This window comes from Cibotium barometz, chromosome 55, assembly GCF_041138505.1.
Source record: "Cibotium barometz isolate CiBa-2024 chromosome 55, ASM4113850v1, whole genome shotgun sequence".
Lineage (NCBI taxonomy): Eukaryota > Viridiplantae > Streptophyta > Polypodiopsida > Cyatheales > Cibotiaceae > Cibotium > Cibotium barometz.
This window is the reverse complement of record NC_141100.1, coordinates 14825380-14849766: the sequence shown is the minus strand read 5'-3', so window position 1 is coordinate 14849766 and position 24387 is coordinate 14825380. Positions and strand designations below refer to the sequence as shown.

Sequence of the window (24387 nt, the reverse complement as noted above, 5' to 3'; positions counted from 1 at the left end):
TTGATGTGGATCCCTAAAGATCTCAGCCCCTTGAGCATTTGTGTAGACATATTGGAGTCTCACATTGAGTGTTAACCCCATGGTGTCGGCTTAAATGGATTAAAGGATCTTGCGGGTGTCTTATTTAGGGCTACGGGATGACTATTTGTCGGCCCTAGATTGTCCATGGACAATGAACTAGTTGTTCTAGAGGAAAGGGTATCGGATTGGGATTCAAAAAGGGTTTCAGCAATATCTGCCAAATTGCCTACCGATTGGGTCCCACTTTCTTGCGTAGGTACTCTAGAAGGTGCCCTAGGCCCTATGGCAGAATCTACAAGACGTCCCGACCGCAAGTGCATAAGGTCAATTTTTTTTGGTTTTTTTTGTGTTTTTGTTTTGTTTTTGTTTTTAAATAATATATATATATATATATATATATATATATTATTTAACCTACCTAATCACTAAATGCAACTAAAAGGAGTATGTGGGCGTAACTATCTATCCTATTTTTTTATTTTTATTTAATTATGATTTTTTTAAATGATTTTATGTTTTTTATGTTTTTATTTTTTTTAAACTTACACAAAAATTATGAATCACACTAAAAGAATACTAATTATGCACAAAGTTACAAAAATTAAAAAATGCAAGAAAATACTAATTATGCAAAAAATTTAAATGAAGAATTACAAAATATGCAAAAAATAAACTCCTAAAAAAAACACTTAATTTATAGAATTTTTTTCTTTTTACTTTTGTTTTTTTTCCTTTTGTTGGTTTTTTTTTAATTGTTTGTTTGTTTGTTTGTTTGTTTTTAAAACTAATGAATGTTGTGCCTAATTACAAAAGATTTAAATCTACTAATTATGCATCATTTACAAAAATTCTAAAAATAAAAAATGCAAGCTACTTTAATTATGCAAAAATTTAAATAATGAACAATGGTTTCAAAAAATAAAAATTGTTTTTTTTGAATTTAATTGTTTTTCTTCTTTCTTTTAAAAAAAAAAAAACTTTTTTACTATTCTTTTTTTTTCTTTTTTTTTCTTAATTCTTTTTTACTATTCTTTTTTTTCTTTCTTTTTTAATTCTTTATTTTTTCTTTCTTTTCTTTTTTATTTTTTTTTAAAAAAATACAAAAAACATAAAAAATAATAATAATAATTAAAAATTAAAAATTAAAAATTATAAAAAAATACTAACCTTTTTTTCCTGGCGCTTTCTCTGCAGATTCGCCGGGCTCTTCACGTGCCTCCTCGCAGACCTTCTTTAATGGCTAGCTCCCACCGCTCCGAGCTCTTCGTCTTCTTCTGCAGCCAGCCGCCCTCTTCACTGCCTGCTGCCGGCGCAGATACAGGCCCCTTCTCTTTCACCAACCTTCTTTTCCTCTCTGGTGCTGCTGTTGCCACCTGGCTCTTCTTCGCCTTCAACCTCTCCGCATCTGCTCTGCAACCAGCTGCTGTGCTGGCTTCGCAACTGCAGCCGCCTTCACGCCGACCTTCGCCTACAGCTACCTCCAACGGCCTTTTGCTGCCGTTTTGCTGACTACACACTCCCACAGCCCTTCGCCTGCACACTGCTGCTGCGCCCAATGAAGACGCCCCCCATAGTGTCTCTCCACGCAGTTACACGGTCACCTCCTCTTTGCCCGCTTTTCTTGCAGCTACCTCTCGCCGGCAGCTCTTCCTTCTTTTTCTCCCTTCTGCGCTCGCTTTACCTCCACGCTAACCTTCGCCAGCTGCGCACCTTAGCTGCAGCCGACCAATAGCTTCACGCTTCCTTTACCTTTCTCCTGGTCTGCTGCAACCGGCCGCCGTAAACCTTCTACACGGCTGCCTCCCTTCGCCCTGCTGCTGCTCTTTGGCGCCTCCACAACTGCAGCTGCCGACCCTTTTTCTTATTCGCCGGCTTCAGCTGCTTCTCGCCGGCCAGCTGCCTCTACGCTTCCGCACGGTCAGCCTCCTCCACGCCACCGCCCACTCGTCTTTTGTGCCTTGCCTCCAGCTGCCAGCAGCCGACAGCCCCACAATACTCCACGCGGCCTTTTTCAATCCTTCGCCGCCTTCGAAACAGTCAGCCACCAACAGCCACCGGTTGTGTGTTTGTTTGTTTGTTTGTTTTTTTTTTTAAACTTTATAATGGCTAGTTCAAAGACTATTGATTTACGTTCTGAGAGAGAGAGAGAGAGAGAGAGAGAGAGAGAGAGAGAGAGAGAGAGAGAGAGAGAGAGAGAAGGGTTATACAAGTAATATCCCACCATCTACTACTAAGGACCGCAGGATTCATCCGCATGCCCATCAAGTGCTTCAAAAAGCACGAGAAATTTGTGCAATAATGGGGGAATGTGCATGAAATGACAAAAAGCAATGAAGATAAGCTTAATGAACGGTACTTGAAAAAGCATAAAAGCAATAGAACATAAAAAACAATGCGGGAGAAACCTCAACCGCTCAATGGTTTTTTTCTTATCCCTAACCTTATCCACTCTCACCGGGATCGCACACCCGAACTTAACCTAATCACTCAATGGTTTTGCAACCAAAAGAGGAAATAGTGGTGGTTTCCACACACTGTCAACCGGATTTGAGTCTTTTCCCCGGCAGCGGCGCCAATGGAGAGACGGAAAAACTCTCTCACTTGTAGCAAGAGTAGTATGATCCACACTTAGCTCAATCCAATGGGATTTGCATCCCTTTCGGAGCTAGGGATTTAACCCGTACCGGTGCACAAAAGCTTATCTATTTGATGGAGAGAATGCTAAGAAAACTACTACTAATGACATAGACTTAACACACACACAAGCTCAATCTTGCTATTGCTCACTCAACTCCACATTCCACTCATCCATACATCCAAACAAGAAGAAAGCTTAGCTATTGCTCACACAAGATCAAAGCATTCTTCATTCTCAAATACTCATTTCCCTAGCATGCACACAATCCTTGAAGCTCTCAATAAGAAACATGCACACAAGAGAATTGACATGAGAAGAGAGACAAATATCAACTCATTGCATTGAATTAACAAAAGAATAGAACTTACAACAATGTAGATGGGGAGAGAGAAGAGCTTGCACCTCTATGGAAGAAGAGGGAGAGCTAGTCTCAAGAGAGCTCAAACATGAGTTTGCCCAATGTGTCCATGCTCTCAAATGAGCCACCTTTTATACAAAAATTCTAGAACTCCCAAAAGTTCCCATGTGGGATTATTGTCAAGCCCTCTCCCACATTCATCTACAACTTTGAACTCTTTTCAAGAGCCCTAAGTGTCTTTTTTGTTGCATCCTTGTATTGATCTTCATTCGTCATGCAACAATTCCAAAGTAATCAAGCATTCCAGTAATTGTGTTATCATCACTTGCACTTGCACGACTTTCTTGAATAAACTGTGCTGTGACACCACAATCAAAGGTTGCTCTTCTTTGGTCTATTCGTTCTACTCGAAAATGACGTCCATGTGACCAAAACGCCCCATATTTGTGATACTACAAATAGCACAAAAAGATTGTTGATGGAGAATCAAACACTGAGACATGTAGAGAAAAAAAAGAGAGACATGTAGAACTTAAACACTTACATGCCAATCGCATCCTTTTGTAAGCTCCTCCTCCTCCTCTGTTATAGTTAAACCAGCACGTTTGGCTTCTAAAATTGTAGCTTCTAGCCATCTACCTGTGGGAAAGTCCGGAAGAGCTTGCATACCTTCTGGATATGGGAGATTTCTTGTAGTGCGATTCCTTCTGAAACTTAAATGATCTTGTACTCGCTGTCGCTTGAGAGCTTCATATGTCTCAATCCACTTCTCCATTACATGAGAGTTCAAGATGCAAAATTTGTTGATTTTTTTCCTCAAATTGTTATCCATCTTTCTCTTAATGCCTTGGCCTTGAGGTTCCTCACCAATGACTCGCCTGTTAGACTCTTGAGACCATAATCGAGGTATCTCTGGATCTGAGGAACTTAAATATTCAGTGATGTAAACAAGGGACTCTTGTATCAGCCACCCTTCTGACATACTACCCTCTGGGCGAGCCATTTGGCGAACAAATCTCTTTAATGTCTTCATAAACCTCTCCAAAAAGAACATCCATCTTGAATGGACTGTTCCAGCAACTGCAACCTCATCTACAACATGAACTAGCAGATGCATCTGGATTGTTAATAAACTTGTAGGGAAAAACTTCTCTACCATGCAGACTGCCTCTATGGAGTTTAAACGCGCTGTCTCCAAAGTGTCTCTCTTTATCTCTTTTGAAGAAATCCAGCGCACCAATGTGCCAATCTTATAGATAGTAGCTCTAATGTCTTCAGTGAGGCAATCTTTTATTGCTATGGGTAGCACAAATTGTAGAAACTTGTGCCAATCATGACTCTTGAGGCCACTAAGATCATCATCCTTTGTAAATGCACTTTTCAAGCAATGCATACAACCTGTAGGAGTCCGAAACTCTGAAATTGTCCTCTTGACTTGTTGTTCCTCCATCTTGCTAAAAACCCATGGGGCTCTTGGAAGTAGCACCTTTCCATTGGGTCTAGTGCGAGCCCACAACTCTTGCATGCAACCAATCTCTTCCAAGTCATCCCTTTTGCCTTTAGTCTCCTTTTTTCCTGTCATGGTCTTCCACAGAATGTCAGCTACATTCTTGAAAATATGCATCGGGTCAAGCAAATGGTTTATAAGGAGATCACCCCAATAGGGGAGTTGGTGAAAGATAGAGAGCCTCTTCATCCCAGGACATGCCAAGTTGCCACATTCCTCCCATTTGATCTTCCAATCGCTTGCCTTCAATGCACTTGGAGGAGGTCTTCCTAGATTACCATCCCGCAATTCATGATTTTCTGGAAGATACCTAACATGTCCTTGGTAGACATTCTTTCGTAATGCTTTTGAGTATCTTGAATCAAGTCGAGGACCACATACAGGACATGCATTGTAACCCGATATAGACAAACCTGAGCATTCTCCATAGCCAGGCCAATCATGCATTGTCCACATGAGAATACCTTGCACAGTTGTAAGTCTTTGGCCACTCTGCTGCTTTGACATGTCCTTCACTTCAATTCCGTTCCATAAGATGCGTAACTCATCAATAAGTGGTGCCAAATATACATCCATGTTCTTCACCTTGTACTTTCCTGGAACTATTAATGAGAGCAACAAATGACCTTTCTTTATTGCTAACCATGGCGGAAGATTATAATTCACAAGGCAAACAGGCCATGTGCTCCATGAAGAGCTCCTTAAACCAAAAGGGTTTACACCATCCATTGCTAGGCCAAGACGGAGGTTTTCGAGGTTCTTCCTTAAAAGCCGGCCATTTCTCTTCAATGTGTCTCCATGCGGGTGAGTCAGCAGGCACACACATCACTTCATCTGTGGATCGAGTTGTGGCATGCCATGTCATCAAGCTTGCTATAGATTTGCACCTAAACATGCTTTTTATTCTTGGGACGATTGGAAAGTGCCTGAGAACCTTTACCGAGACAGCTTCCCCCTGAACATCTTCTCTATATCTGTTAGAGCCACAATGGGGACATTCTTGCAAATGCTCATATTCATGGCAGAAGAGGCAACAATCATTGCGACAAGCATGAATATTATTGTAATCCATGCCTATGGATTTCAATAACTTCTTGGCATCTGCACGAGATGGAGGCATCTCGTTGCCAGGGGGCAATATCTGGTCTTTCAAAAGCCTGCAAGTATGGCAATATCTGATCGTTACTATTAAGATTTTCTCAAATACAAGTTGATAATTTATCATTTCAACAGTAGGTGTAATCTCCAAAAAAAGTCCTTACTTGAATAGTTCAGTGACACTTGTATTAGACCATCCAAAAATTGACTGCAAATTTAGCATCATAAGAGATGCACGCAATACAGATATGTTGGCACCACTGTATAATGGAAGGCGTGCAAGTTTACGCATGGTCTCTTCCTCTGGTTCATAATTTGACCGTTGAGAATGTCGTGGTTGATGATCTTCATGTTCATGCTCCTCGAAGAGAGCTTCTTGTTGCTCGATGAAGGCATCCAACATTTCTTCCATTGGACCTTCTTCCATTTCCTGACCTTCTTCCATTCCCTCGGGTGCTGTTAATTGAGCTCCATCTATCACTCCCTCCTGCGATATCCTCATCCTTTGTTGGGGACGAGAATTCACAGGCGCAATGTTATCAAGATGCGGCTGCACACTTGCTTGGTTGTACGATTGAAACCGTAAATTTTGCAAGCGCTCCATTGGAAATATGCTAGCGTCATGAACATGCTGGTTGCAAATCCTTCGTTTTCGAAAGATTTGGTACTTACATCGCATGCATGGACACGCTATTCTCTCTTCAAGATTGAGAGGCTCCATCTGGCAGGATAACATGTATATGCAGCTCATTAAACACAAATCATTAACACAAATCATTATGCATTACACAAAGCACTATGTAAACCATAAAACAGGGCTTCTTTTCTCCAGCCGTGAGGGAGATTTTAAAAAATAACATTTAAAGCGTCAAACGGGCTTCTTTTCCCCAGCCGTTGAGGGAGACTTTAAAAATATTTAAAAAAGCATCAAACGGGCTTCTTTTCCCCAGCCGTTGAGGGAGATTTTAAAAATAACTTATACATTAGCTTATCTTCTCTCCATACAAAATTAAGATGAATTTGAACAAGGATGGAGAGAGAAGCTATCTCTATTCATAAATAGCTATTTATAAAGGCCTTATGCAAAAATCTAAATGCATAGATTCTGTAAATAGAGCCTACACATTGAGCTCTATACGTAAGTCTTATGCAAGCTTTATGAATAAGGTTTATGCAATCGTATGCATAGTAAGGCTTGTAAGCCATAAGTATAAGCTTGCATAATAAGGCTGCAAGACTTATGCATAAGCTCTATGCATAAGCCTGTCTTATGCATAAGCCTTATGCATAAGCTCTATGCATAAGCCATATGCATAAGTCTTATGCATAAGCTCTATGCATAAGTCTTATGCATACGCTCTATGCATAAGCCATATGCATAAGCCATATGCATAAGTCTTATGCATACGCTCTATGCATAAGCCATATGCATAAGTCTTATGCATAAGCTCTATGCAAGACTTATGCATAAGCTCTATGCTATAAGCCTTATGCACTATGCTAACCCTTAATCCCATCACCCAATGGTGTAATAAACATGATCTTGTTTTACATGGATAAGAGATCTTACCTTGATAACATCTATAAACTCTATGAATAAAGAGAATACCTTATGCATAGAAAAACAGAGCATAAGACTTATATGTTATATGTATAAGAGAGTATAAACATTCAAAAAGCTTATGCTTTCCATCCATGCAAGGCACTCTACATCAAAAAAAGGTTTATGCAAAAAAACATAACGCATGTGAAGCCTTATGCATAAAGCTCATCCCTAAGATTTATACATAAAACATTATGTATTAAGCTTTATGCATAGATCTTAATTCATGCATTCAGCTAGATTCATATAGCTCTATGCATAAACTCTATGTATAGAGCTTGCATAAGCTTACAAGCCCTATGTATAGAGCTTTCATAATCTTACAACCTCTATGTATAAAGCCTATACATAGAGCATATGCATTGAGCTTTTACAAGAAGGCTATGCATAGAGCTTTCAACAAGAAGGCTATGCAAGCTCTATGTACAATGTCCATGCAAGCTTTCAAGAAACCTATGCATAGAGATTTTATAAGCTTGCAAACTCTATGCATAAAGCCTATGCATAGAGCTTATGCATAGAGATTTCACAAGCTCGCAAGCTCTATGAATAGAGCTTATGCATAAAGCTTGCAAGAAGGCTATGCATAGAGATTGCAAGCTTATGATAGGTTTTATGCATAGATATTAAATTAATCCTATGTATAAGCTTACAAGAACCCTAAACTAACCCTAAACCATAAAACAGGGATGCAATAATACATAGAAAAAAACATAAACAAGAAAAATCGAAAGAGGATCTACCTCTTTTTTGCGAAGCTGAAGGAGAGGATTGGTGAAAGATTGGTGAGGTGAAAGAGCTGCAAAACAAAATATTAAACAAAATAATTAGTAAATTAAACACAAGAATAAGAACTAATACAAAACCCTAAAATCTCTATGCATGCATTAGGAGATCTATGCATACATAGAGAGCTCTCAACATGCATAGAGAGCCAAAAAAACACAAAACCCTAAACGTCCTAATTCTTAAATTAAAAAGTAAAAGCAAGAACATATTAGGAGAAGGAGAAGAGGAGAAAAGAAGAAAGAAGGAGAAAAGAGGAGAGAGGAAAAAAGAGGAGAGGGAGAGAAAGAGACCTTCTCTGCAACGCTGCCTGCGAAAAAATCAGAAAATACGCTCTCGGCTGTAAAAAACTTACGAGCGTCGGTATATGCTACGGAATGTGCGTCGGTATATGCTTCGGAATATGCGTCAGTATATGCTTCGGAATAAGCGTCGGTATACGCATCGGTAAACGAAAATTTGAAAATACCCCGCCCGACTTGTCTCCTCCAACATTACGACGGGCATACCGACGTTCGACATTTGCGTCGGTATTTTAGCGTCGGTATGCCCTCAAGCTCTTGTAGTGAATCCTGAATTGAGTTGCACATGACATGCATATTCACCTAAAAAACTTCTCACATAGAGAAGCTAGTTGGGGTAGATCAAGAGAGGAAGTGTGCATGTCCTTGTGTTGGGTATGTTCATGCGTTGCTTTTAGTCGTTTGATAAGCTCCTCTAATCTTTGAATCTTTGCATCCTTCTCCACATTCTCTGCGAGGATCTCTTTCATTTTATCTGATGATGTTTTAAGTCCTTCTTGACATTGTAAAAGGCTGAATTGTGATGCTTGCAATTGAGATTGGAGAATATGGGTTTGCCAAGCTCCACTTTAGTCAATCTTCTTCAGTATCCTAACAAGGCAAGCTCTCCTTCACTAACAAATTACATAAAAGATGATAAATCACGGAAAGGAGGGTCTGCTCTTAATGGAGGGTCAATTGGATAGAGACGTCCATCAACCCAAAGATCTACATTTTTCTCCTTAGCTATCCTACGAGCTTGGACAGATTGTGCATCAGTAGGATGGGTTTTTTTAGAGCTACCATACTCTTCAGGAATACGAATGTGGAAATCAACCTTCCGTTTTCTAGCTTCACAAGGGGCTACACACACAGCTTGCAAAGGCTCCATAGCTAAGCAGAGGAAGAAGCTAAAGTAGAGAGATCCTCAGACGAAGAGAGAGAGAGAGTGAGTGAGTGAGAGAGACTGTTAAAACTTTGCTGTTGGAGGTTTGTTATTGGAGGTTTTAACACAAATCTGTTTTTCTAAGTAGAAAATGATATTTTTGATATACAAATATCCTAACATAGCGTTTTTCATCAATAAATTATATTTATGAGAAATTTTAAAAATAATAATTTTTGGGGTCGGGATCTCATGGATGTAGTGGTTCTTGAGACAGTTAGTTATGTTTATGGGGTTGTGGGGGACCTGACAGTTAGTTATGGATGTACTGGCTCCTGGACAAGCTTCTGATGTGACCCTTGAATTACAAGCTTTTTGAAGAGAAAATTTTATTTTCATCATACATATTGGTTGGATGGTGTTTTTCCACCTCAAAATATTTAAAAAAATAAAAAAAATTACTTTTTGGGGCCCACCTAAATACGAGAATGTTTTGCTGATGTGGAAGGGAGATATGGTGGGAGTTAATGAGAAAGGAGATTTCAAACTGACAAGAAAGATTTAATTTGTAGAGAGTGAAGATAAAAATTTAAAAAAGTAAGAGAGAAAGTATGAGAAAAGCCAAGAAGTAAGAGAGAGAGTATGAGAATATTTCCTTTAAAAAGTGAAACTAGGGGGGTATGACTGATGTGGCAAGGCAAAACATAGGGGTCATCATAGCCTTTGTCTCCCTTAAGCCTAGCTTTTTAAGCTCTAATCCCTTAAAATTAAGAATCCTTATTAGAAGGCCCTTTTTAATCTCTAATCCTTTAAAATTAGGAATCCTTAGGAGGCCCTTTTTGGGTCCAAAAAATTCCTAATGAAGTTGGTAACTCAAGGGATGCAATTAACTGTACGCAAAGACAAGTGTGGATTTCTTCAAGTAGACTGCACAAAGATATGACCAAAGGGACATATTTGTGCTACCAGAGCACTATGAGAAAGTCATCTTTGTGGAAGACCCGACAGATCATAAATGGTTGTTTGTGATCCAAATAAAGCCACGTGGAAAACAAATATTTGAAGAGGTGAAAATAGCAGTTGACTGTTTGCCAGATGTTGAGGAACTCCCCCCAGATCATGTGATGGTTGAGCATACACCACTAGCACCTATTGAACAATAGGAAGAATAAGAAGAAGACATAATAGTTCAGGAAGTAGGTGAGGCTCACACTCGGATGAAGGTGTACTCATCATTGAGCAAATACATCTTGAATGAGAAACAGACACTAGAGACAATCCAGAAGAAGAAGAGATTCAAGAGCTGAGTATGATCATGATGCATCGATAGCTCTCATGCTAGAGCTAGAAGAGGATGATGACATGGATGAATTACCTTCTACTACTACAAGACAATCGGTTCAACCAATTGACAAAAATGATGGAGTATTTCTAGAAATAGATTTATTTGGAGTCATGGATCTCACTGAGAGGACGAGCAAGTTGATGAGATGAACTTTAATTTCATTGTAAAATAGGGCACTTTCTTAATTGCACCTTAGCACTTCATCATGAAGACCTTGAAGGGTTTCGTGAGACAAAATGCAAGACCCGAAGGTAATGGCCGAGGGTTGGTTGGTACAAGAGTCACTTGTATATATTTCTGAGTTTCTTGCTGATGTGGATAGCTCTCTCCCACGACTATCAAAAAGATGATGAAGACCTAAGGATGACCTCTATTGTGCCTCAAGGGAAAGGATGCAACAAAGTAATAGACAAGGAGTTGCTTAATAATATCAACCGAGTCTATTGCATGCTTAATAGTGATGTGATGAAAAGATGGGTGACAAGATACAAGGATGCAAAGGCAAGAAGACAAGAAGACATTAGGAAAAGTCTGGACTCAAAAGAGGGCTGTTTCAATAAAAATATAATAATAGACATATAGATTGAGTGATATGAAATCTACGAACGATATTCACCGGTGGTGGGACCTCTGTACAAACCCACCTAAAATGTGGAGGAACTCTTATCTTCATGAAAAATTAAAAAAAAACCATCACCTTGTCTTGAAATGTTTTAAACCGTTTTTTTGTGAGAACCTAACACAATAAAAGAATATTTTCCACATTCTTGTGTTAGACGTGGAGCACTAAAAAATTCTTTCCACCACTCCTAGAACTAATGAAGCTTGAATTCTTGGAATAGATAGATACAGATTCTCCTGGTTATTCCCTCAACTTGGTTCCACTTTGGAATCTCGAAACATCTTTGGCGCCCAAAAGAACACACCGTCCCTCATTTCTTCTTCCCTCCTTGATCCACAAAAGTGGTTAGCTCAGTCATCCACTTTCTGCTGCTTCTTCTTTCTCATACGTCTGTTAATCTCTCATGGCACCCGAAAGTGGACTGAAACGAGCAAGGAGCAGTATCTCATCTGTTGTGTTGTATAACATAAAAGACGAGAACGAAGAATGGATTCCCCAAGTATACAGGAAGTACTCTTGGGTCACTATGCAGCCAGGAAAACGTGACCATTACCGAGTGAAGACTTGGCCAAACATTGGAAAGGAAGGATCCTTGAGTTTGATATGGCACTAGGGGGGGAAACTGTCAAAGAAGTGTTGATCCAGCATGTATTCATGCAAAAAGAGATCAATGTGGGACCATTGGAAGGACTTCCAAGACACAGACCACATTGTAAGTGCTTGTGTTTTGTATTTCAATGTTGTAAATAAGGTGATTCATATACATTTTTTTGCCTTGCACAGATTTGTACCCATCCAATCTTCAGGAGTGGGAGCCTGCACAATGGTTGTGACGGGATTCTTGAATGTTGTACATGGTGAGGTGGGGGAACTTCAATATGAAGGTCATGCACCAAGTGATCTCGCAAGAAGTAGAACATATTTCTATGACTCATTTTATATCTTGCCCACTCAATCGAGTCGATATGGAAAGTTGGAATGTATTCCATTGCCTACACTTGATAGTCCTGAGTGGCCATTGCTTGATACAGAAGTGATAGAGTCATACAGGACCAAAATGTTTAATGTTAAATGTGCTATGAAGCCTAGCATTGGTGCAAGAAATGTCCACTTAAGTTTGTTTGTTCCAATTGCATGCTTTGTTGATTTATTTTCTGATTGTAAACAATTGAGAAAAACTAGAACAACTTTTGTGTGCAAAGATATAGATGAAGCCTGGCTTGATCATTTGTTTGACAAAGGTTGGAGAGTAAAATCATCAAAGGGAGATGATTTGATCGAATGTCGATTGAACACCTCCGACATTGCATTTTGGTGAGTGTTATAACATTCAAATGTATTTTTGTGAAACAGTTACAAAGCTTATTTGATTAAACTCGAAAAATTACCCTAATGATATTTTGGAATCAGATACTATATTGCCAGGCAACATATGTGCATGTCATTTACTTATAGAAGGTGGCGATGGATCAACAACAACTGGGAAAGCATGGACCAAGATACAAGAGATGGCAGCCACTCTTGCTTGATAGATATAGTTATGATTCGACAGGGTCACCCATCATTGACATTGGAAGTGGAAGAGAATTGGACTCTCGAATATATTAGGAAGGAATTAGAAGTAGCTATTCAGAATCCTCCAAATCAATTTTTCTTCAAGCTCGATGGTCGGAAGCTAAGTAAAAGAAGAGAGCATCAGATCATTTGTAAAGATGTTGCAGCCCCACATGAATTGGAGGCACTAGAAGATATATGATGTGACCATGTATACGGTGATAATGTATTTTTCATATGCAATAAACTTATCTATTCAGAACATTGCTTTTGTAATGCTTTATTGTTTAAAACAATGTATTGAAGGTAAAAATTCCCCAATTGAATTTTTATGTACACAAAAAGGCCTAAAGTAAGAAAACAAGCAATGAAGGAACACAGTAGCAAATTTGATCCTCTGATTTTCAAATTAAAAGTGCATTTACAATTGATGTTCTCTCTCCAATAACACTAAATATGTGCAAAAACTATAAATGTACATGTGTAGCTGCATATTTACAAACAGCATGTTATAGAGTGGAGTACATTTGTTGGAAGAAGCAATCCAACAACACATCTATAAGGAAAAAACTATTTATTACTAGAACCCATAGGACTGGGCTTCAGGATGGAGCCATGGCTCTTCTCCCAAGTACGGAGCCCATGTAAGAGGCTCAGGGGGGCCTATCCCCCCCCTCGTGGATTGGGCGGGATGAAGTCCACTGGGCCATCTGGAGGCATTACTTCTACGACCTTGATCAATTTCGCAATCGTTTCCTCCCTAAACATTTGGACGTTGTCGTGACGTGGGCGGTATCGCTGGGCAAGTGCAAGACTTCTGGCTGTGAGAGTAGCTTTAAATCCCAGCAAGGAAACAGAATATATATCTCTTCAAGGGGCACCACCACAGCAGAAGCTAGAACCATAATATTTACATACCAAATCTCAGCAAGACATATGAGTTGTACCAAAAACCATCATAAGCATCATGGTTCAAACCAAAATCCATGGTTGATAACATTATAACATGTAGATCCTCACGGTTCCTTCGTGAACACCATGTTGCTGCTCTGCATCTCTTTGGGCATCTACTCTTCATGCGCTCCTCTTCATGCATTTACTTTCAAGGCTCTCATACTCAACACCATCACAGCAAAAAAAAACACTCTCTGGTTTCTTGTTATAGAAGAGTCCCTCCACGATATCCACAGCCATACGCTTAGCTGCTCCCTGCCACTACTCTCTTGCTTCAGCTCCTCTGGCCACTGCAGTGCTTGACTTCACAAAACCAGCCATCTACAAGGCCACCACCAAGCACCCGCAACTTTCCCACAAGGTGAAGCGCCTTCTTCACCAACCTTCTCTTCTTTGGTATCGCCAACTCGAGCCAACTCCAGGGTGGCTCTCTGTCCTTGCTAACCGCGGCGGCTGTGCCCACTTCCAAATCTAAGAGCTCGCCAGCCCGTCACCTTAATGCCATCTTCACCTAGCCGAAGCCCATACGCCCACGCTTGTCTCTCCTGACGCCAGCACCCCGTCGGTGCTTCCACAGTAGCCGCAACAAAGTTCCTCCACGTCCACTTCGCTCCTCTTCACAAGGGAGGCCCCGGCTGTGTGTACCTGCAGAGCTGCGCCTGAAAGCCCAAACAAACAAGGCGGCCTCCAGCTTCCCCTTGCGTCTATCCACTCCAGCTCTTTGTGGCTGCAAAGGCTGCTTCTCTAAAGCCTTCGGCTACGCCCGAGAGCCCCCCCTTCACACACGGCGACCACCTTACTCTTGCTGCAGACCCCAGCACTCCATCTTCTCGCACACAGGCGGCTCCCTTTCTTCACAAGGTGTCTCTCCCTCTCGAGCGCCTCCGCAAGCGTGTCTTTTCTCTACCCGGTGGTTTCATCTCTAGGCGGCCACCTTCTCGATTTTTCGCCAGCTTCTAGACTACGTGTTGGCAGCCACAATATCTTCCATGTGGTCCACGATTTGGCCACATTATATAGTATATTTTTCATTTTTTTAAAAAAGCTTCATAATGGCCACACACAGCCCTTTCATTACCTTCTGCCTCAAATTCACGTGCAGCATTCACGACCTTCCAAAATGGACAAGGGCTGCCCACAGCTTTGAATCATTAGCATCATTATTACCAAGACACGACCATCAGAGTCCGTGCCATGCATTTGGCAACCACCCGCACACCATACTGATGCAATAAAAACTCCAGATCTTCAGCGTCTGCTCCGAAAAAAAACGTGCCTGTACCGGCTCACTGCAAAACCACTCACTCTATACATTTGCCAGGGCATTCAGGGCAAAGTTTATTCACAAATCACACATCCCATATGTACACAGGCACAGGGACTTCTGCTAGCCCTTGGAATCTGCTTCAAAACACCAAGCTCACATGAAACCATGTACACAAACATGAACAAACAAAAAAAAACCCTGTTATGCGTAAAGGCATATATACATCATGTACACTGTGGCACTTAATCCCATGCATCTGGATTTGCATTTAATGGCCTCACATGCATGGTTTCACACCTTAGACGTGCCATGGCACGATATCCACCCCCTCTAAACTTGCACATCCTCCGGTATGTGCCAAGTCATCATCAAGATCCACATATATCTGAATGTCATCTTCATACATTAATCAACAAAAAGAACCTGTCATCTGGCCAACCCCCATGTTTGGAACACTAAAGTGTTTCAAACCAAGCTTTGGTATCCATAAATATCAAACAAGTAAAAAAAACAAAGCGTATCTGATTATCCACCATTGTTTTGCATTCAATCCCCAAATACATTTGTCATGGTTGCCAACAATCCATATACCACGATCAAATACCCATTTGCATTCCACATGAGCCTGCTCCATTGACTTATAACATATCCTTGGTTCAAATACATATAATGGCATCATAGCAAGCCATTCATCACATTGTGCTCTTTTGCATATTACCTCCTCATCTATCTTCACCACCAATATGCTGTCAAAGCCTTTACATGCTTCACATGCATCTATGCAAACTGGTGCAAGAAAATCAAGGTGTGATGCTACATCAAAATGTCCCGGTCCATCAATAGCATAAACATCAAAAGCATCATCTTTGCCATGTAAACAAAACACATATCTAGCATCATCAAGAGTGCAAGAAGCCTCATTCATAGATTGTTGGTTACCGATGTTTGCAAATAGAAACTCATCATCATCAAACAGCTGAGCCATCCCAAGATCCTCACTGTCTTGAGCAATAGACTCATCCACATAAACATTAACTTCACTAAACTAATCCTCTAACAAAACCTCCTTGTCTTGAAAGAGAAACTCCAAACAAAAACCACCATCTGCAAAGCAAACATCCTCTGAAACAACATTCGTATGACTTCCGATCACATATGCACTATCCTCCATAACATCATTGGCAACATGCATATCATCAACACCTTGAACACTATCAAACAAACATAGCAAAGCATTCATAGAAGCATCATAACCATCATCCATGGCATCTTCTTTGTCATTTTCCCTCTTACGCTTTTCCTCTTCCTATGCCTCATTATTCTGGCATTTTGCAATGTAGGCATGAACAGATTGAGAATCCACAGGTTCTTCCCAGCCAGTCTCAAGATGTATACAGTCTCCTAACTCATGCAAAGCCTGCTTAGACACCTTCTCTGATGCAATTAGCTCCATTGTTGATGGCCAAAAATCTTCATTCTCATAGTCTTCATCCTTCTCAGATTCTTGCTTTGATTGACCGGCCTTTAACCCATAGGTTGCTGCCTCAACCATAGAGATGGCATGGCTGGCAGCCATATCTTCAACCAACTTTTTCATCCCTCCTTTCCCAAAGTTTGTGCTTAATGGAAGACCAGCCTCTGTAAGGTGGATTTTTCCATCTTTGAAAAATACAAGTTGGTTTCTGAGGGCTTCCTTATAGCTGGCACAGTCTTTTTTCGCATGTTCTGGGTCATCACACCATATACATCTGAATGTAAACCCTTCCTTGCTTTGAGGCTTTTGCATAGAAGCCTGCCCTAATGGTAGCCCTTTTTCCTCAATTCTGGACATCTTCAATTTTAGGTCTCGTATGCCCTTAATAAGCTCATCCATCGGCCCTTCTACCTTTGGGATTGCAGCAGAGCAGGTTTTGGTAGATTCTCAGGGGTAACAGTTATAGGAGTTGCCGAGCTCATCACCATTTTATCCCTCCTTCGTCGCCGCTTTGCTAGCATGGTGACCGCATCCTCGACATCATTCCAATCATTCTTTAGCCCCTGCTCTATATCCTTATCCTCAAGGAGAATTTCCAGTTTTTCTTGGAGATCTTTCCCAGCTGCTTGTAAGAAGAGCTCTGTTTTTTCCCTGTCTAAGGTTGTGCGCTCTATCCTTGACAGCTGGGCACAGCGCTTCTCAAACTCTCTTAGCAACTCTGTGGGGCAGAAATTCCAATTTTGGGTTTTGTAACCCACTCCAAGAAAGTTCGCTTGCTCACCCGCTCGGAATCCTCCATGAAATAATCATCCTTCAAAGCAAGCTTGAACTCCTCCCAATTTCTGCCACCATGTGCTGCCTGTAATCCTCTTATGCGCTCTCTTATTTCGGGAACACATACCAACTCAAAGATTCGAACCATATCCTCCTGAGTCACCCTATTTAGCTCCATTTCCTTTGTGTAATTACGCAAGTACTTTGTGATGTCTTTACCATCAAATTGATCCACCTTCTTCACGATTGACTGCAGTGTTTTAGTCATGGAAATTTGCCCCCTCTCAGCCGCTTTGCTGTTGTTGCATATACATAGTAAACATCTGAAACATCTGCATAACCCCAGGGTCAAAATGAACCCCCTGTCCCTCAAGATTCTCAGCCATAGCTTGCACTGTGTATTTCACCTCTAACTCTGATCCCAGCAGTTTCATGTCAGGTTCACCAAAGCTCTCGTGACGTGGGCGGTATCGCTGGGCAAGTGCGAGACTTGTGGCTGTGAGAGTAGCTTCAAATCCCAGCAAGGAAACAGAATATATATCTCTTCCTTGCCAGCCCGTCACCTTAACGCCATCTTCACCTAGCCCAAGCCCATATGCTTGCAGCCACGCTTGTCTCTCCTGACACCAGCACCCGTCGGTGCTTCCACAGTAGCCGCAGCAAAGTTCCTCCACGTCCACTTCGCTCCTCTTCTCACAAGGGAGGCCCCGGCTGTGTGTACCTGCAGAGCTGCGCGCCTGAAAGCCCAAACAAACAAGGCGGCCTCCAGCTTCCCCTCGCGTCTGTCCGCTCCAGCTCTTTGTGGCTGCAAAGGCTGCTTCTCTAAAGCCTCAGGCTACGCGCGAGAGCCCCCCCTTCACACATGGCGACCACCTTACTCTTGCTGCAGACCCCAGCATTGCATCTTCTCGCACACAGGCGGCTCCCTTTCTTCACAAGGTGGCTGTGTCTCTCCCTCTCGAGCGCCTCCGCAAGCGTGTCTTTTCTCTACCCGCCGGCGGTTTCATCTCTAGGCGGCCACCTTCTCGATTTTTCGCCAGCTTCTAGACTACATGCTCGCAGCCACAATATCTTCCACGTGGTCCACAAGTTGGCCACATTATATAGTATATTTTTCATTTATTTATTTTTTTAAAGCTTCATAATGGCCACACACTGCCCTTTCATTACCTTCTGCCTCAAATTCACGTGCAGCATCCACGACCTTCCAAAATGGACAAGGACTGCCCACAGCTTTGAATCATCAGCATCATTATTACCAAGACACGGCCATCAAAGTTGGTGCCATGCATTTGGCAACCACCCGCACACCATACTGATGCAATAAAAACTCCAGATCTTGAGCGTCTGCTCCGAAAAAAAAACATGCCTGTACCGGCTCACTACAAAACCACTTGCTCTATACATTTGCTAGGGCATTCAGGGCAGAGTTTATTCACAAATCACGCATCCCATATGTACACAGGCACAGGGACTTCTGCTAGTCCTCGGAATCTGCTTCAAAACACCAAGCTCACATGAAAACCATGTACACAAACATGAACAAACAAACAAAAGCCCTGTTATGCGTAAAGGCATATATACATCATGTACACTGTGGCACTTAATCCCATGCATCTGGATTTGCATTTAATGGCCTCACATGCATGGTTTCACACCATAGACGTGCCATGGCACGACAACATCTAGGTCCACGTACCGAGACATGGATGGAAACTGCCATCACAATTCATCAAGGCATAAATAAGATCAACATGACAATATACAAGAAGATAAACAAGAGTACGCATGCGCATGGGAGCTGAAAAATGCTTACATCCTCTGAAGGGAGCTGAAAAATGCTATGTAGCAACAACAATGCATTAAGTGCAACCCTCCACCCACAACTATAACCATCTTCTTGTTTGGGCACACTAACCCTTCGAATGGTCGCTCGATCCAGGGTGTCGATGTCCATGCTCAGGCTCTCATAAGCGGCCATTAGTTTCCTGACACCACTGTAAACAAAGACCAATCACCTTGTGGGAGAGTTGCGGGTGCTTGGTGTTGGCCTTGTAGATGGCTGGTTTTGTGAAGTCAAGCACTGCAGTGGCCAGAGGAGCTGAAGCAAGAGAGTAGTGGGTGGCAGGGATCAGCTAAGTGTGTGGCTATGGATATCGTGGAGGGACTCTTCTGTAACAAGAAACCAAAGAGTGTTTTTTTTTGCTGTGATGGTGCTGAGTATGAGAGCCTTGAAAGTAAATGCATGAAGAGGAGCGCGTGAAGAGTAGATGGCCAAAGAGATGCAGAGCAACAACATGGTGTTCACGAAGGAGCCGTGAGGATCTACATGTTATAATGTTATCAACCATGGATTTTGGTTTGAACCATGATGCTTATGATGGTTTTTGGTACAACTCATATGTCTTGCTGAGATTTGGTATGTAAATATTATGGTTCCAGCTTCCAAATCTAAGAGCTCGCCAGCCCGTCACCTTAACGCCATCTTCACCTCCATACGCTTGCAGCCACGCTTGTCTCTCCTGACACCAGCACCCGTCGGTGCTTCCACAGTAGCCGCAGCAAAGTTCCTCCACGTCCACTTCGCTCCTCTTCTCACAAGGGAGGCCCCGGCTGTGTGTACCTGCAGCAGCTGCGCGCCTGAAAGCCCAAACAAACAAGGCGGCCTCCAGCTTCCCCTCGCGTCTGTCCGCTCCAGCTCTTTGTGGCTGCAAAGGCTGCTTCTCTAAAGCCTCCGGCTACGCCCGAGAGCCCCCCCTTCACACACGGTGACCACCTTACTCTTGCGGCAGACCCCAGCACTGCATCTTCTCGCACACAGGCGGCTCCCTTTCTTCACAAGGTGGCTGTGTCTCTCCCTCTCGAGCGCCTCCGCAACAAGCGTGTCTTTTCTCTACTTGCCCGCCCGCCGCCGGCGGTTTCATCTCTAGGCGGCCACCTTCTCGATTTTTCGCCAGCTTCTAGACTACGTGCTCGCAGCCACAATATCTTCCAGTGGTCCACAAGTTGGCCACATTATATAGTATATTTTTCATTTATTTATTTTTTTAAAGCTTCATAATGGCCACACATTGCCCTTTCATTACCTTCTGCCTTAAATTCACGTGCAGCATCCACGACCTTCCAAAATGGACAAGGACTGCCCACAGCTTTGAATCATCAGCATCATTATTACCAAGACACGGCCATCAAAGTTGGTGCCATGCATTTGGCAACCACCCGCACACCATACTGATGCAATAAAAACTCCAGATCTTCAGCGTCTGCTCCGAAAAAAAACATGCCTGTACCGGCTCACTACAAAACCACTCGCTCTATACATTTGCTAGGGCATTCAGGGCAGAGTTTATTCACAAATCACGCATCCCATATGTACACAGGCACAGGGACTTCTGCTAGTCCTCGGAATCTACTTCAAAACACCAAGCTCACATGAAAACCATGTACACAAACATGAACAAACAAAAAAAAAGCCCTGTTATGCGTAAAGGCATATATACATCATGTACACTGTGGCACTTAATCCCATGCATCTGGATTTACATTTGATGGCCTCACATGCATGGTTTCACACCATAGACGTGCCATGGCACGACAACATCTAGGTCCACGTACCGAGACATGGATGGAAACTGCCATCACAATTCATCAAGGCATAAATAAGATCAACGTGACAATATACAAGAAGATAAACAAGAGTGCGCATGCGCATGGGAGCTGAAAAATGCTTACATCCTCTGAAGGGAGCTGAAAAATGCTCTGTAGCAATAACAATGCATTAAGTGCAACCCTCCACCCACAACTATAACCATCTTCTTGTTTGGGCACACTAACCCTTCGAATGGTCGCTCTGAAGGGAGTGCGCATGCGCATGGGAGCTGAAAAATGCTTACATCCTCTGAAGGGAGCTGAAAAATGCTCTGTAGCAATAACAATGCATTAAGTGCAACCCTCCACCCACAACTATAACCATCTTCTTGTTTGGGCACACTAACCCTTCGAATGGTCGCTCGATCCAGGGTGTCGATGTCCATGCTCAGGCTCTCATAAGCGGCCATTAGTTTCCTGACACCACTGTAAACAAAGACCAATCAATATCCTGATCAATCCGAAATTCTAACTCAAACAAAGACCAATCAATAGATCAATCCGAACTTTTAACCTGATAAATAATATGTATCATAATGATTTTAACTTACAGCAAAACATTCCCATGGACACCAGATGTCAAATTTGCAAGGTAAATAACATTGTCTTGCACATCGACTAGAACAAGACTCCAATGGGAGCTGCATCACATCCAAATAGATTTCTATTAGTTTCAAGCCAAAGGAAGCAACACTATATAACTGGTGTATGGTGATTCGTATAAACATCATGCAAGAGAGATAGAGAGACAAACTCACTTTTCATGATATGCCAAAAAAAATACTCGAGCATCATCCACAGCTGGACCTCCCGAAACCAGTTCAGCACATCAAGCGGAACTGACTCTACTAGTAGCAACAGTGTTGAGACCAGCAAATCAATCTGGAACACTCGATGCTGTACATCCTCGGGCAATTGCAAAATAACAAAACTTCACAAGGAAACATATCAAGAGTTAGGCATAAACTTTAAGAGCCAAGAATAAAAAATTATGGGAGGACAGAGAAAAGAGTATACCTTAAAACACATCTGAGCACTTTGTCGTTGACGTCAGTTCTAGGATCAAACAAAATGTTTATCTCCTCAGCATGAATTGGGAAATAACATCTTTGCCCTCTAATATTATAGGGTACATAGAACTCCGGCAATAAAAATTGAAGCGCCTCCCGATTCATAGCATGGAGTACGCGAACATTTTCTCTTTTTGTTTGCAATGCAAGCATTGCCACTTGGTGTTCCCTTTGAGCGCTTGTCCGAAAATTTACCCGAGTCTGATGTTCATGTTTTGGAACTCTCTCGGTCACCTCTTCAATTCTCACTTTTTGAACAGGACGGACATCCAAAATTTGCACCATTCGTTCATCAGTAAATGTAACTAGTCTAAGCAACTTATCATATCTAAAATGAAGGGCTACTAGGCTGAAAAAATCTTTGTTCGTCACTGTAACCCTGTGTGCATGGGCAGCAAGAACGTAACTATCCAAAAAAAATTCAATCATCCAATCCTCTAAGACCTCCTGCAAGAAAAACAGGGCCGATGCCTTCCACCTAAACAAAATTCCATTTTGCTCACAAATTCTTCTAGCAAGTCTTTGGAAAGGTACTCTTGGAATAGCAGTAGTAGTCGGGTGCTTCATAAATTTTGTGATTTCTCGCAGCGCTGACGAATGCTCTACGAAACGCCTTAGTCTAGGCTGCATTTTGGATAATCGGGAAGGACTGCTTGATTTCCTCGATCTTGAGGCATTCAGAGTGCCCATCTTCTTCCCACTAGATGAGGGACCTGCATTGTCAATGGGTCTAGCTGTATGCCTTACACGAGCCATTTGAAAACGCAAGCAAGTGCAAAAAACTTAACTATTCAGTAGTACACGATTAACAATTCACCATAAAGCGAGAGAGGGTGGCCAAGAAAGCAACATGCACTTCATCGCGTTATGGTGAATCCATTCACCATAACGCAAGATGAAGGCCCACCGAAGCACAATAATCCTCCTCGCATTATGGATTAATTGACACCAATAAGAGGTGGATTATCTCGTGAATCCTTTGAGCTTTGATCTTGCGTTATTGTGAATTGATTCACCATAACGCGAGACTAAGGGCCAGTCAAAGCAAAACAATCCTCCTCGCATTATAGTGAATCAATATACTACAATGGGAGGAGGATTATCGCGAATCTCTTACCATTCCATCTTGCATTTTGGTGATTCACCATAACACATGGAGCCGTATTGAGATTATAATGGCCCCTCGTCTGCTTTTAGGTGAATCAAATCACCATGGCAGAGGGCAAACAGTCAAAGAAAAAACAAAACAATCAAGGAATATACAAGAAACTCACAAAACAATCAAGTAAAATACAAAAACTCATATTTCATTCGTGGGAATGGATGGAGACTGTCGTGTAGGAGGTGAATTAATTGACACCAATAAGAGGTGGATTATCGTGAATCCTTTTAGCTTTGATCTTGGGTTTTAGTGAATTGATTCACTATAACGTGAGACTAAGAGCCAGTCAAAGCAAAACAATCCTCCTCGCGTTATAGTGAATCGATTTACTACAACGAGAGGAGGATTATCGCGAATCTCTTACCATTCCATCTTGCGTTTTGGTGATTCGATTCACCATAACACATGGAGGCATATTGAGATTCTAATGGCCCATCGTCTGCTTTAAGGTGAATCGAATCACCATGGCAGAGGGCAAACAGTCGAAGAAAAAATAATGGAAGAGGGCAAACAGTTGAAGAAAAAACAAAGCAATCAAGGAATATACAAGAAACTCACAAAACAATCAAGTAATATACAAAAACTCACATTTCATGCGTGGGAATGGATGGAGACTGTCGTGTAGGAGGTGAATTAATTGACACCAATAAGAGGTGGATTATCGTGAATCCTTTGCCCTTTGATCTTGCGTTATAGTGAATTGATTCACCATAATGCGAGACTAAGGGCCAGTCAAAGCAAAACAATCCTCCTCGCGTTATAGTGAATCGATTTACTACAACGGGAGGAGGATTATCGCGAATCTCTTACCATTCCATCTTGCATTTTGGTGATTAGATTCACCATAACACATGGAGCCATATTGAGATTCTACTGGCCCGTCGTCTGCTTTAAGGTGAATCGAATCACCATGGCAGAGGGCAAACAGTCGAAGAAAAAACAATGGTAGAGGACAAACAGTCGACGAAAAAACAAAACAATCAAGGAATATACAAGGAACTTACAAAACAATCAAGTAATATACAAAAACTCACATTTCATGCGTGGGAATGGATGGAGACTGCGTGTAGGAGGTGGAATATTGGTTCAGTACTGTGGGGGTAGTCGGAAGTCACCTGAAGGCAAGCAGGAGGACGAACAAGGCGAAATCGATGAGAGGATGAAAAGGTGGCGTGATTAATGGCTTTGATTAGTCTTTAGAGCGAACACACGTGTTGGCAGGCTGCCAGGGTGACTAAGCGGCACTGACGTGTTGCATAGCATTAAAAAGGGTTTTTAATTGCCTCTCTTGCTTTGATTAGTCTTTATATCATGTACACGTGTTAGGTACGTGGCAGGC

The 24387-nt window shown here is 41.9% G+C and overlaps 1 pseudogene; it reads right to left on the bottom strand.

Annotated features, from left to right (window-relative positions):
* Positions 1-1229: 1229 nt before the first annotated feature.
* LOC147607407 (uncharacterized) overlaps positions 1230-24387 on the bottom strand; it is a 30289-nt pseudogene continuing 7131 nt past the window's right edge.